At 44.9% G+C, this 15,464-nt stretch overlaps 1 pseudogene; it reads left to right on the top strand.

Annotated features, from left to right (window-relative positions):
- The first annotated feature begins 1,312 nt into the window (after nt 1–1,312).
- LOC142605966 (uncharacterized) lies at nt 1,313–15,263 on the top strand (annotated as a pseudogene).
- Nucleotides 15,264–15,464: the final 201 nt, after the last annotated feature.

Genomic DNA, 15,464 nt, shown 5'->3' on the forward strand with positions numbered 1-15,464 from the left:
ATTCTTTGTAAACCTCTCATGGAAAAATAATAATAATAATAATTTGGTGTTCTTCCTGATTTTTTTTCCTTTAAATTTAAGTTATCGTTTTGAATAGCCTTAGGTTTTGAATATATATATTCACTACTGATTTTGAATTTTCCGTACATTTTCTTCTTTTTTTATTTAATTTGAAATTTAGTTTATGAATTTTTTGAGCTTGAGCTTTTCGTTCTCTAATTCAAAGGATGTATTCACCTAGTTTTTTGCATTTTACTAGTGTAAACATCCCATTTTGCAACCCTAAATTTAACCTCATGAGGGAATATTGGTCATTTTATAACCCAAGGGCAAAATTGTAATTTGAACTATTAAACCTCCAATCAATATTAGTGAAATTTTTGTACATTCAATGTCCTGACTTTCAAGAAATGTACATAAGTCTGACCATTGAAAGTACACAATTCTGTGATGTGTAAACATTTTTCTTCACAAATTACTAAGAATGTAAGATCTATACTTTCAATGCTCAAACCTTCAAAAAATGAACACAATTTTATACGTTTAATGCATAGACCTTCAAGCAATGTACACAAGTTTGTATATTTGAAGTAGACTATTATTTGATGTATGGATATTTTCCTTCACAATTTTGGGGTGTAAAGTATGTGCTTTCAATGTACAACTCTAAATCTTTAAAGAATGCATATAATTTTGTATATTTAATGTGCACACCTTCTAAAAATGTACACAAGTTTGTATGTTCAAAATACATAATTTTTTGCTGTGTGAACATTTGGGGGAAATGTCCAAATGTTTAGGAAAAAATAATTGAATATTTGAATTACTTCTAATTATTAGTGACACAACAATTTATAAGACCGGTGTAATTTGTAGTATTTCTACTATCAATCAATTTTTTGGGTTTTTTTTTTAAGAAAAAATGTTTAAAGTACTATAAATAAACGTTATAAACTGATGTGACAATGTTTATGATTGATGGACTTCAACTACTTAATAAATAGATATTTGAAATTTTTTTTTTTGGCTAAGTATTGACATATCAATTTATAAATTTCATGCAATAACATTACTCTTCTTAAAATTACAGAACCAAAAAAAAAAAAAAAAGCAATTCGGCTTGTACTCTTGCTGTTAATCACTTCACTGGATACTAATCAATTTTGGATTGAGCATTTTCCTCCCTGTATAGGAGGTCCTTATGTGGACTCGGATCTGCACAATTGCACACTTTGTATTGATTTATTTCTTCTCAATAAAAATAGTATTCCTACCACCAATATAATTCCACCACGCTTCCTAAACCCTAATAATGGCCGCCTCTGATTCCCTGCTTCTTGGTCCACCAAATATCTACAGGGCCACTGGAAACCCTTGCCTCGACTTCTTTTTCCACGTAGTCCCGTCCACGCCGTCTGAAGAAATCGTCGAACGTGTCCACAAAGCATGGTCCCACGACCCCCTCACCACCCTCAAACTCATCTCTAACCTCCGTGGCGTACGTGGTACTAGAAAATCCGATAAGGAACGGTTCTATACGACAGCGCTTTGGCTCCACAAGCACCATCCCAAAACCCTAGCCCTCAATGCCAGAACTTTCGCCGAGTTCGGTTTCTTCGAAGACCTCCTCGAAATTCTATACCACATTTTAGAGGGCGAGTCGGTACGCGAAACCGCGGAGAGGGAGTCGATTCAATGGAACACTAGAAAAGGATCCAAAGGCAAGGGGGTAATTGTGGCAGCTACGCATTTTCACGAGAGGTACAACAGAGATCCGATTTATCGGTTCTTACACGACACCGTTTCGGACGTTTTTGCCGAGATGTTGAAGGCCGATATGCAAGCTTTGAATGCCGGAAAGCGTAAAGAAATCAGTCTCGCGGCCAAGTGGTGCCCTGCGATAGACTCAGCATACGACAAGTCGTTGTTGATATGCGAGAGCATTGCACGCCGGGTTTTCCCAAAAGAGTCTGACCCAGAATATCAAACCCTAGAAGAAGCTGATTATGCTTATAGGATTCTAGGCCGGTTGAGGAAGAAAGTTCTGGAACCACTATGTAAGGTTCTGTACATGAGTGCTAATATGTGGGAAACCCTACCTTACAACAGTGTACCCTCGGTGGCCATGAAGAACTACAAGTCTCACTTTCTCAGGCACGACGACGTGAAGCGCGGGGATTCTACAATCGCGGCAGGCGCGTTGCTCCCACACGAGATTATCGCGTCATTGAAGGACAGCGATGGAGGAGAGGTGGCTGAGCTTCAGTGGAAGAGAATGGTGGACGACTTGTCGAAGAAGGGCAAGTTGAGTAACTGCATTGCGGTTTGCGACGTGTCGGAGAGTATGTCTGGTGACCCTATGGAGGTCTGTGTGGCTCTAGGGTTAATGATCTCGGAGCTTAGTGAGGACCCGTGGAAAGGCCAAGTCATAACGTTTGATGATGATGATGCCGAAAATATCACCAGTGAGTTGCAAGCGCTCCTCAAACGAAAGCAACACCTGCAAAAAGAAAACGAAGGACCTAGAAGAGAGCACCGGTGTGGTGTCGGCCGAATACCCTCCGAAGGTCAAGTTAGAATCTTGTTCCTTTAACCCTAGAGTGCTAGAGTTAAGAATATTATGCGTACCTTCATACTTAGGGTTTCTGGGGTATTTATAGTGAGTAGAATTACCTTTCTTTGAGGATACAACTTCCTTCTCAAGTTCTTTTCCATATAGGAGTCTTCTCAAACGTGTGTCGCAAGAAGTCTAAATATACACGTTTGCGTGGGGATAAAGCAGAAGCTTATCTGAAATATATCAAACGACATGCCACGTGGCATCCATAATTAATTTATACAAGACGGATATTCAGCAACACCTAACCGTCATAGCTGGGTCAATGATGGTGTCGATCCGTCCTCACTGTTTCCGTCCATTTACTATTTTTATCCCCTTCAGTTGCCCCCTTCATTCCTTGGATCCGTCCTTATAATCTGACGGATCCATGGAATGACTAAAAGCAATGTATTAAATGGGGACGGTCGTGGCATATCATGACGGATGACACGTGGCCTACATTTCTGGCGAAGAGCACGTGGCCCTCATGGATTGGCTACTTACCCAAACCGAGGCGTCGCTTCGTATTCCGCGCCCTCTGCTCTATAAAAAGCCAAATTTTTCTCCCCTTATTTTACCTTCATATCAAAAACTTGTGAGCAGAGCACAACCGTCACAACTATCGTGCCTTCCCGTCATTTCAGCAGATCCGTCCGTCGATTCTCGTCAGAAATCATTTCGATTCGGTACGTATTCCAAACCTTTCTCCGTCTTTCTTTGAATTTCACTGTTTTAAGTATGTGTTTTCTTTAGAACCGTCGGTGTCTTAGGTTGTACCGTCATAAATGTAGGTAATGTCTAGTGCGTCAAGTAACCAGTCGTTTGTCCGCGAGGGGGCGGGCTACGATGAAAAGTTTCCGTCAGGTCCAAGAGATCCTGACACTTCAAGTGAAGAGAGGGATCCGTCAAGTACCTCTTCTTCCCTTGATGGTGGTCTAGAGACGGAGAGTTTAGAATCGTCCAGTAGTAGCTTGGACGGTGTGGATCCTCCCGTCCAATCGCAATTGGCCCGAATGGCCTTAGGGAGTTCGTCATGCTGCCTCTCTGGACGGTAAACGATTTTAGGTCGTCCATGACCGAATCTCAACTCAACACACTTAGGACAAAGTACCAAATACCAGACAACATCCGTCTACGTCTTCCCAACAAATCCGAGAAATGCTACTACAAGGGGGTAGACGGTGTTGGGATCTACGAGCAAGCTTTAAAGGCGGGGCTAAGATTTCCCTTGAGTTATCTTCACCGTCGACTTCTTCAATACCTTGGTCTGTCCGTCACCCAAATCTCCCCAAATGCCCTGGAGAGTGTTCATTGGGGTTGAGGTTTTGTATGGGGCGATGTACGAAGGTGCCGAAGGTTGACGGTGGAAGAATTTTTCCATTGTTACCGTCCAACGAAGATCGTCAAGTCCAAGGGGATGTATAGCTTTGTAGCTAGAAGTCCCTTTATTGAGGCTCGTCGGTGACACCTCCGGACTCACGATAGAGACTGGAAGAGTCGTTACTTCTTTTTAGAAGGGGACGAATGGATGTGCCGTCCAGGAGATGTAACTAACATGCCCGTCGACACAACATGGGGCATAATGCCTCCGTCGGGTATGTGGACCCTTTTTTTTGCTTCCGTCCGATCTTTGAAGTCAATTTAATTTATTTTCTAGGTCTAACCGTCCTTTATTGCAGCTCGGGACCGTCCTCAGGTTGACTTGGAGCAGTGGAGTTTTTTGGAGAGAATTTTTAACAAGACAAAACTGCAGGAAAGAACTTGGGCTCAACTCGTCACGCTTGATACTCTGAATTGGTATTGTGACGGACCCGAACCTTCATCCGCTGCCCGTCAATACGATAACAAAGTTCGAAAACGTAAGTTCGTCAAAACTATACCCGTCTTTCATTTTTTCTTTTGCTTTACTTTACCTTTCCTCTCTCATCCGTCTATGATTTGCGAGAAATGGACGCCGCCAGAGGAGAGCCCTTATTAAACGCAGCAAAGAAAAAGCAGGACGGGGGTCACGGGGACGACCCATACGGTACCGTCAAAACGAATCCAACATGAGAAGACGGACCGTCCTCGAAGAAACAGAGGACTACCGTCGAACCCGTCGTGGCCTTACAAGCTGAGAAAACGCCCGTCAAACACGGGAAAGGCAAAGGTTTAATGAAGGGTCCAACACCTCCAGGGGAGAAACCACCCGTCCTCTTCCGGGAAGACTCGAGCTATGCTCTCGAGAAGATGTCGTCCATGCTGACTGCTGACGACTACGCAGACCTTGGAAACCATTCGACGGAAGTGATGGGTGAAACGGGACTCTTCACTCTTGCTCAGGTAATTTTGGATCCGTCTAGTATTGTTGCTAAGTTCCTTTACGCCCGTCATTATCATGACATCGTTTTTCTTTTGCTTCCAAGCCATGGTGATGATGAAGGGGCTTTTTGGCCGTTGCCTTAATCACGAGACATCCATGGACCGTCTGAGACAGAAAAACAAGACGATGGAGGAGGAGTTACATGAGCTGAAGACCTATAAGATTAATATGGACAGAAAGCTCAAGTGCTCGGAGCAAGTTAGAGGCGAAGTGGAGAAAGAGAATGGGCATCTACGTGAACTTTTGAATAATAAAGATAAGCAGCTGACGGAGACGGTGTCGAAGCTTGACAATGCCAAGGAGATAGCCGTCCAAGAATACCGTGATTCTGAGAATCTTCTGACGAAGCTTGGAAACTCCTTTGCAGACGGGTTCGACGACGCTATCCGTCAGGTTAAGTCGTCGTACCCTGAGTTGGACGTATCTCACATCAACATTGATGCTCAAGGGCAAACACTCGCGCAATCCGTCCAGTCAGAGAGTACAGATGAAGTGTTCGTCGTCACTGCTCCAGCCGATGAAGGTGACGTTCAACCTCCTACTCAGCCAGACGACGGTCCATTGGACGGGAACTCATCTCCGAAGAACGAATAGAACACTTTCCCTTTTGTAAAAATTTATCACTGTTAAGAGAACTTTTGTTTGAACCGTCATTTGTAATTTTTAAACTTGACTTTCAAATGAGTTTTTTTACTAACCGTCCACTTTATGAACTAGATTTTCTAATCTTTTTGTGTAGTCTACCTTACTTTATGGAGTTGTAAAACTTTTCATCCATCAGGTTATCCGTCCATAATGTAGACATTTATCCATGGGATAATCCGTCCACTTTTTAGACTTAAGGTTTTTTACCCTTTGGGTTATCCGGCCACTTTGTGGACTCGTAGGTTTTTTACCCTTTGGTTGATCCGTCCACTATGTGGACTTGTAGGTTTTTTACCCTTTGGGTGATCCGTCCACTATGTGGACTTGTAGGTTCTTCACCCTTTGGGTGATCCGTCCACTATGTGGACTTGTAGATTTTTTACCCTTTGGGTGATCCGTCCACTATGTGGACTTGTAGGTTCTTCACCCTTTGGGTGATCCGTCCACTATGTGGACTTGTAGGTTCTTCACCCTTTGGGTGATCCGTCCACTATGTGGACTTGTAGATTTTTTACCCTTTGGGTGATCCGTCCACTATGTGGACTTGTAGGTTCTTCACCCTTTGGGTGATCCGTCCACTATGTGGACTTGTAGGTTCTTCACCCTTTGGGTGATCCGTCCACTATGTGGACTTGTAGATTTTTTACCCTTTGGGTGATCCGTCCACTATGTGGACTCAGTAGCTTGTTCACCCTTTGGGTGATCCGTCCACTATGTGGACTTGTAGGTTCTTCACCCTTTGGGTGATCCGTCCACTATGTGGACTTGTAGGTTCTTCACCCTTTGGGTGATCCGTCCACTATGTGGACTTGTAGGTTCTTCACCCTTTGGGTGATCCGTCCACTATGTGGACTTGTAGCTTTTTTACCCTTTGGGTGATCCGTCCACTATGTGGACTTGTAGGTTCTTCACCCTTTGGGTGATCCGTCCACTATGTGGACTTGTAGATTTTTTACCCTTTGGGTGATCCGTCCACTATGTGGACTTGTAGGTTCTTCACCCTTTGGGTGATCCGTCCACTATGTGGACTTGTAGGTTCTTCACCCTTTGGGTGATCCGTCGACTATGTGGACTTGTAGATTTTCATCAGCATGCATTTTTTTTAAAAAAATTCCTCTCATAAGTTTAATAAACCAAATTGTTTATGAAAAAGAAAAAACTGAGCTCTAAAAAGTAAAAGCTATAACTGTCTAAAATTAAACTGGAAAGTAAGGCTGGTATTGTATCTGGCCGTACTTATTGGTAGTACTTCTTCGTGTGCTCCGTGTTCCAGGATGGCTTAACTTCCTTCCGTCTAATGTCTCCAAGTAGTACGTTCCCTTCCCGTGCCATGAAATGATTCGGTACGGGCCTTCCCCGGTTGGGACCCGCCTTTCCTGTGGATGCATCTTTCGTAGCGCCAAGCACTTTTCGTAACACTAGATCTCCAACTTTGAAGTCCGTGCCGAACCTTAGAGTTGTAATGTTTTGCCATCATGTCCCGATACCGAGCCGATCTTTGAGCCGTTGCCCCCGACTTCATCAACAAGGTCAAGCTGTAGGCGTAACGCTTCAGCGTTCTTACCCTCGTCATAGCTTTCCACACGGTAGCTCGTCAACCCAACTTCTGCCGGTATGAGGGCTTCGGCACCAAACGCCAATCAAAACGGTGTCTCTCCCGTTGGCATTCTTGCCGTTGTTCTGTACGCCCATAGGACACTTGGTAGTTCGTCTGGCCATATGCCCTTTGCCCCCTCGAGCCGGGTCTTGATGATCTTTAATAAGGACCGGTTCGTGACTTCAACTTGTCCGTTAGCCTGTGGATGAGCGGGCGACGAGTAGTGATTCTTGATTCCTAGCTGAGAACAAAAGTCTCGGAACGCATCGTTGTCGAATTGCTTCCCGTTGTCCGACACAAGTACTCTCGGAATCCCATATCGGCAGATAATATTTCTCCATACAAAGTTGCGAATATTTTTCTCCGTGATAGTAGCAAGAGCTTCCGCTTCCACCCACTTGGTGAAGTAGTCGATTCCTACTACCAGGAACTTCAGTTGTCTTGCCGCCATTGGAAATGGACCCGTGATGTCCAATCCCCATTGTGCGAACGGCCGTGGCCGTCATAGGTGTGAGTTCCTCCGTTGGCTGCCTAATAAGATTGCCGAACCGTTGACACTTATCGCGAGCTCTCACGTATACATGGGCATCCTTCGCATTGTCGGCCGCAATACCCGGCTCTCCGAGTAGCTTGTGTACCGTAGACCTTGACCCCGAGTGGTTTCCACGGATCCCTTCATGAACTTCCCTCATTACGTAGTCTCGCTCGTCATGGCCCGTGCATCTTAGATAAGGGCGGGAGAATCCTCTTTGTAGAGGATGCCTTTGATCGCATGAATCGGGCAGCCCCTAACCTTCAATTTTCTTGCATCTTCCTTCCCGTCCGGAAGCTTGCCGTCCTTGAGGTACGCCACAATTGGAACCGTCCAATCATCTCTAGTGATTAGTTCCCGCAACCGAACATTATCTAGTAACGATGAATATTGGACGAAGGACAATACCGCTCCGGGACGACCATAGGTTCGGCCGAAGCAGCCTTTGCGAGTTGATCCGCTTTCTTGATTCTCTTCTCGGTATCCGAGTTATCGTGAATTTGAGGGCACTCGTCCGACCCTTCACTTCTTCGAGGTACTTTCTCATTCGTTCATTCCTACAATCATAACTCCCATTAACTTGGCTAGCTACGATTCGGGAATCGGAGTAGACCATTGCCTTCCCGGCCCCAAACTGCTATTGCAAGCTCCAATCCCGCCACCAGGGCCTCATACTCCGCTTCATTATTCGTAGCAGGGAACTCCGGACGGATCATACATTCAATCTTATCTCCTTCCGGGTATGGAGTACAACCCCGATTCCTCCCGCATGCTTATTGGAGGATCCGTCTATATGAATTCTCCATGTAGGCGTCTCTTCTCGCCCCCGCTCCTCATGTGTAGTGAATTCCGCAATGAAGTACGCCAATATTTGTCCTTTCACGGACCTGTTCGTGGCCTGGTATTGGATATCGTACTCGCTTAGCTCGATAGCCCACAAAGCCATTCGTCCGGCGGTTTCAGGATTGTGCATTGCTCTCCGTAATGGCTGATCCGAGTCAAGATTGTTATTGTGTGTGCTTGAAAATACGGCTTCGTTTTCAAGCCGCAAGTTGCAAGTGCGAAGGTGAGTTTCTCTATCCGTGGGTACCTCTCCTCAGCGCCTCGTAGCGCCTGGCTTACAAAGTACACAGGGCTTCGGACCTTCCCTTCCTCTCTAATGAGAGCCGCACTTACCGCCGACGAGACAAGATACAGGAATAATTCCTCCCCCGGCGTAGACGGGCTAAGTAATGGCGGGGCAGACAGATATGCCTTCAACTCTTCAAATGCCCTTTGGCATTCGTCCATCCACTCAAAAGATTTCCTTAGCGTTCTAAAGAAAGGGAGACACTTGTCGGTTGCTCTTGATACGAACCTATTTAAGGCTGCTATCTTTCCCATCAGGCTTTGCACTTCCTTCACCGTCCTTGGAGGGGATAGATCCATAATTGCTTTCACTTTTTCGGGGTTGACCTCAATGCCCCGCCGGACACCATGAACCCTAAGAACTTTCCAGCGGTTACTCCGAATGCGCATTTGCTTGGGTTCGGCTTCATTTTGTACGTTGAAGAGTGTCGAAAGTCTCCCGGAGGTCCCTCGATGATCCGACGCCTTTACGCTTTTTACCAACATGTCATCTACGTAGACTTGGACGTTCGGCCAATGCGGTGCTCGAACATCTTGTTCATTAATCGTTGGTACGTGGCTCCTGCATTCTTAAGCCCGAATGGCATCACCTTGTAGCAAAAAGCCCTTGACTCGTCACAAATGATGTCTTCTTGATCTGTCTTCTCCAACTTAATCTGGTTGTACCCCGAGAAGGCGTCCATGAAGCTCAACAACTCATGCTTTGCTGTGGAGTCGACTAAAGCGTCAATCCGTGGGAGCGGGTAGCTGTCTTTAGGGCACGCTTTATTTAAATCCGTGAAATCAACGCACATTCTCCACTTCCCATTTGACTTTTTGACCATTACCACATTTGCCGGCCGTCCCGGATAGTACACCTCTCGTATGAAGTCCGCTTCTCGTAGCTTCGCACTTCCTCTGCAGCCTCGATCCCTTTCGGGGGCGAATACGCGTTTCTTTTGTCAGTTGGAGAGAACGAAGGTGATACGTTTAATTTATGGACTATGACCGTCGGATCTATCCCTGGCATGTCGTCATGGCTCCATGCGAATACATCTTGGTTTTCTTTGAGGAATAGTAGGATCGCATGTCGAATCGTTTGGTCGACCGAGGTTCCTATCCTGGTGGTTCGATCGGGCCTCGAATCATCTAGTTGGACTTCTTCCAATGACTCCACGGGTTCCGCCACTGTTCTCTGTTCTTCGATGCTCATTGTCTGTACATGGTCATCCATCTCCATCATGGCCACGTAGCATTCCCGTGCAGTTACCTGATTTCCGCGTAGTTCTCCAACCCCATGTTCAGTGGGAAACTTGATCATCAGATGGTAGGTTGAAGTGATGGCTTTCCATGCATTGAGAGTAGGACGTCCGAGTATGGCGTTGTATGCTGAAGAACAATCCACCACTAGAAAGGAGACATTTTTAGTTATCTGTCGTGAGTAGTCTCCTACCGTCACCTCCAATGTGACGGATCCTAAAGGATGGACCCGGGTTCCCCCGAAGCCGACGAGGGCGCGCGTGCGGGATCGCGCTCCTTTGCAATCCCCATCTGCTGGAACGCAGGATAGTAAAGGATGTCTGCTGAGCTCCCGTTGTCTACTAGAACTCGGTGGACGTTGAAATCCCCTACCTGGATGCTAACCACAAGCGCGTCGTCATGGGGGTGGTGAAGGCGTTGGGCCTCGTCTTCAAAAAACTCGATGCTGGAGCCGTTTCGCCGTATTCTTTCTAATGAAGGTCCCGTCGATTGGACACTTTGTACCGTCCGTAAATAAGTCTTTCTGGCCTTCTTGGACGATCCTACTGAAGCGTTGCCCCCCATTATCATCCGTATGTCCGCTACGTGGTCCGGGACGCTCGTTTTCCCGTCTAGGATTCTGCTCCTGAGGATGATCAGTTCTTTCCTTCCTCACGAACCTTTGCAACCTTCCTTGCCTTATAAGAGCTTCAATCTGTTGTTTCAAATCAAAACAATCCGTCGTATCATGGCCGTGGTCCCGGTGAAAGCGGCAATATCTATCTCTTGGCCTCTTGTTCGGATCTCCCTTCAACTTGCCCGGGAATGTCAAGCTTCCTTCATCTTTGATTTGCATTAGCACTTGGTCAATTGGGGCTGTGAGGGGGGTGAAACTTGTGAACCTCACTGAATGCGGTTTGGTTATAAGGTCTTCTCGTCGATCTCTGGTTCTAGCCACTTTTCGTCCGTTATCTGGTTTCATATCTTCCTCTCTTTCCCTTTTCTTTAGTTTGTAGTCTTCTCTGGCCAGCAAGGCATCCTCCGCGTTCATATACTTCGTCGCCCTATAATAGACATCGGACATAGTCTTTGGGTCATTCTTACATAGGGAAAATAAGAACTTACCCTCTTGTAACCCGTTTGTGAATGCTGCCACAAGTGTCTTGTCGTCGGCCTCGTCTATCGAGAGGGATTCCTTATTAAAGCGAGCTATATAAGACCTTAAAGTCTCACCCTCTCGTTGTTTAATTCCCAATATACATGCAATAGACCTCTTGTGTCGATGACTTCCAATGAAGTGTGACACGAACTGTGCACCTAATTCCTTAAAAGTGCCGATGGAATTAGGCGTCAACTTGCTGTACCAATCCCTCGCAGCCCTTTCAAGGTGGTGAGGAAAGCCCCCGCACATGATTTCGTCCGGTACGCCCCCGAAGATGCATTAGAGTTCGAAAGACTCCGGGTGAACCAACGGGTCCTTGGATCCGTCATAGTTTTCCACATGGGGCATTTTAAACTTTGAAGGGACGGGGTATGAATTCACCAACGCCGTGAATGGTGAATCCGTTCTATGGACTAGGTCGTCCAGTTGCGGGATACTCGTCCCGCAGGGCGTTCATCATTGCATCCATACGTTCCCTCATCTCCTGCATTTCGGTAGCTATGTGAGTCGGCACCGGGTCTAAAGCAAGCGGTTGATTGGTTTCTTGTCGCTCGGGTCTAGTCGGAGCGTTGCTGCCCTCAGGTCTTTCCGCGTTCCTTCCTTCGGGACTAGCTCCCTCCTGATCTTCCTGTGGTGCGCTCTGATGTGCAGTTATTTGTCGTAACTGCTCTTCCAGATCATGATTCTGCTTAGTGAGGCGCTCAACCGCCGCTGCAAGCGTTTGGACCTGCCTTTCCAAAGCGGTGGCGCGTGGTTCGTCGCCTTGATTGTTGTTCATTGCCATCAATCGGGTGAGTGCCATGCAACTCTTTGTCTCAGGGATAGAGCGAGGCTAAAATAATCCGAAGTTTTTCTTCCTCCTCCTTAGTGTTATTTTCCCCACAGACGGCGCCAACTGATGATGCCGAAAATATCACCAGTGAGTTGCAAGCGCTCCTCAAACGAAAGCAACACCTGCAAAAAGAAAACGAAGGACCTAGAAGAGAGCATCGGTGTGGTGTCGGCCGAATACCCTCCGAAGGTCAAGTTAGAATCTTGTTCCTTTAACCCTAGAGTGCTAGAGTTAAGAATATTATGCGTACCTTCATACTTAGGGTTTCTGGGGTATTTATAGTGAGTAGAATTACCTTTCTTTGAGGATACAACTTCCTTCTCAAGTTCTTTTCCATATAGGAGTCTTCTCAAACGTGTGTCGCAAGAAGTCTAAATATACACGTTTGCGTGGGGATAAAGCAGAAGCTTATCTGAAATATATCAAAAGACATGCCACGTGGCATCCATAATTAATTTATACAAGACGGATATTCAGCAACACCTAACCGTCATAGCTGGGTCAATCATGGTGTCGATCCGTCCTCACTGTTTCCATCCATTTACTATTTTTATCCCCTTCAGATGATAACCCTAAAATTCAAAGGATTCAAGGAGAAAGTCTCTATGAGAAGACCAGTTTTATAAGAGAAATGGAATGTGGTGGGAGTACAGACTTTCAGAAAGTGTTTGATGAGATTCTCCAAAGTGGCGGTTGAAGCAAACTTGAGGGAGGATCAACTTATACAGAAAGTGTTTGTTTTCAGTAATATGGAGTTTAATGAAGCATCTGAGCATTGTTTTGGTTATGATTCTGAGTCTGAGTCGGAGTCGGAGTCAGAGAGCGAAGAGAAAAGGCAGGAAGAGAGAGAGGCTAGGCTGAGAAGGTCGGGGAAGGAAACGGACTATGAGGTTATACAGAGAGAGTTTAGGGAGAAGGGGTACAACAAGGTGCCTGAGATTGTGTTTTGGAACCTTAGAGGGTGTTTGGATTGGCATGTTTTGAGTTACATTACTCAAAAATCTTAACTCAAAATTCAAAAAATGTGGGACCCACCAGTTGAGATATTATTTGGATTGTGTTTCAGTATTTGGGAGAAGGGGTACAACAAGGTGCCTGAGATTGTGTTTTAGAACCTTAGAGGGTGTTTGGATTGGCATGTTTTGAGTTACATTACTCAAAAATCTTAACTCAAAATTCAAAAAATGTGGGACCCACCAGTTGAGATATTATTTGGATTGTGTTTCAGTATTTGGGTCCGTTTGGATAGAACTTGTTGCTGAAAACTAAAAACTGAAAACTGAAAACACTGTAACAAAATAATTTTTAAATGTGTGAATAGTACCGTGAGACCCATTTTTAATAAAAAAAATTCTGTAAAGTGAAGTTTGTGGGTCCCATGAACAGTACAGGGGACCCACAAATGTGCTGAAAGTAAACAAAATGTGGCTACTGTTCATGCACAGTAACATGAACAGTAGCCTTGTCCCCCCTGACCCGTGCTGCTGCAGCAGAAGAAGAAGAAAAAAAAAAAAAAAGAGAAAACTCAGACGCAGCAAACGCAGAAAACGCTGTATCCAAACGCCCTCTTTGTTTCCAATTCTCATATCTCAAAATTTTGAGTTTTGAGAATGAAAAATGAGAACACCTTAGAAGCTGTTTTCACTTTTTGGAATATGATTTCTGTGGCATTTTTTGTAAATAATTGTAAAGTGTGGGACCCTCTTCAGTGTCTGGTCACATCATCCTCAACCGTTGAAAGCTTTTGCTGTGCCAAGGCGAAAAATATATCTTGTACTCGGCATATATGCCGGGTGTCTCACACAGGGGCGGGCCCCACAGTGTGTGGGACCCGCCCCTATGTGAGTGACCCGGCATATATGCCGGGTACACCATATACCGCCTCGTGCCAAGGCCTCTGTTTTCCTCTCTCCTCTTTACTCCTGACTTCTCCATTTATTTCATTTACTCCTTCTCCATTAACACCTCTCACCCACCTCTACCAACATACCATTATTTCTAACTTTTGTCTTTTCTTCTATTGCTCAGACCTCTCACGTGTTCTATATTTTCACAAGCTACTCTTAACCCAACACAAACCGAGAGGAAGAAGAAGGAGTCGTAGCCAAAAACAAGCACACCCCGACACATCCGATACCGGCGCCGACACCAGTTTGAGAATCCGATCCTTGTATTACATAGGTAAAAATGGTTTCCCCTTCTCCCTCTATAAACCCACTATGAATTTCGGTGTTCCTTTCGAGGCAGAGAAGAAACAAAACGAAGACCAACAGAGCACTACAACTGAGAAACCAAAAAAACTCACCGATAATCTTTGATTTTTGCTAGAGATGGTCTTCAACTTTTGTTGGAGAAGAATAGAAGCCTCAAACTTTGCTTTCGATGGGTCTGCAATGTAGATGACGAGATGGGTCTCTGTTTTCTGGAGATGGGTATTTGGGGAGATGGGTATTTGTGCTAGAGATGGAATATGCAATGGGTTGGAGATTAGGGAGATGGGTATTTGAGGGAGTGTGTTAGAGATGGAAATCGGAGAGTGTTGGAGGTGCTGGAGATGGATTCGGAGAGGATTCACTGAATTGGGGAGAAGGGTATTTGATGAAATGCTTGAGTCAGAGTATGTGGGAGAGAAGGAAATTGTTTTTAAGCAATTTTTATATGGGCTGAGAGGATACACAGGTTACTATTCTGAGTATTTGGCAAGGTGTGGGCTCCACTAAAAAGGAGAAATAATGAAGAGGAACAAAATTTGAGTTATGAACCAAACAAGAATTTTGAGTTTTGGGTTGATGGTGGAATAGAGTTTTGAGATATGAGTAATGAGTTTGAGATATGAGTTTTGAGTCAAGAATTTTGAGTAATGAGTTAGCTTCAATCCAAACACCCCCTTAGGGACCCCAAGGCCACGCCCGTTCCTTCCGATCAGGGTGGGGTGGCTCTTGTGAGTGGGTTTTCTAAAAATTTGGTGAAGTTGTCCTTGGAAAATGGTGGGATTATCAACCCTGTGACTGTTATGCACCAAGCCATCACTGGAAAGATGTACGAGAAGCTTGTTGTCTATGATTGATGAATGTCCAAATTTAATGTTTTGTTTCAATTTTGACTACTTCAGTACCTCCTTTTTCTGATCTTCCTTATGATATGTGATTGTTGAAATGCCCCGTCACTTTGTCTGTTCCTTTTAAATATGAGGTAGCTTCATTACTTGATTTGCTTGTTAGATGTTTGACTTGATTTTCATTTAAGCATTTCTGTAATAGACATTTCTGTGCTATCTAATTATGTTTATACGCTACAGACTCTTTATTTAGAGTTCGTTTGGATACAGCTGAAAACTAAAAACTGAAAACTAAAAACATTGTAGCAAAATAATTTTTAAATGTGTAAAT

The sequence above is a fragment of the Castanea sativa genome, chromosome 8, assembly GCF_040712315.1.
Source record: "Castanea sativa cultivar Marrone di Chiusa Pesio chromosome 8, ASM4071231v1".
NCBI lineage: Eukaryota > Viridiplantae > Streptophyta > Magnoliopsida > Fagales > Fagaceae > Castanea > Castanea sativa.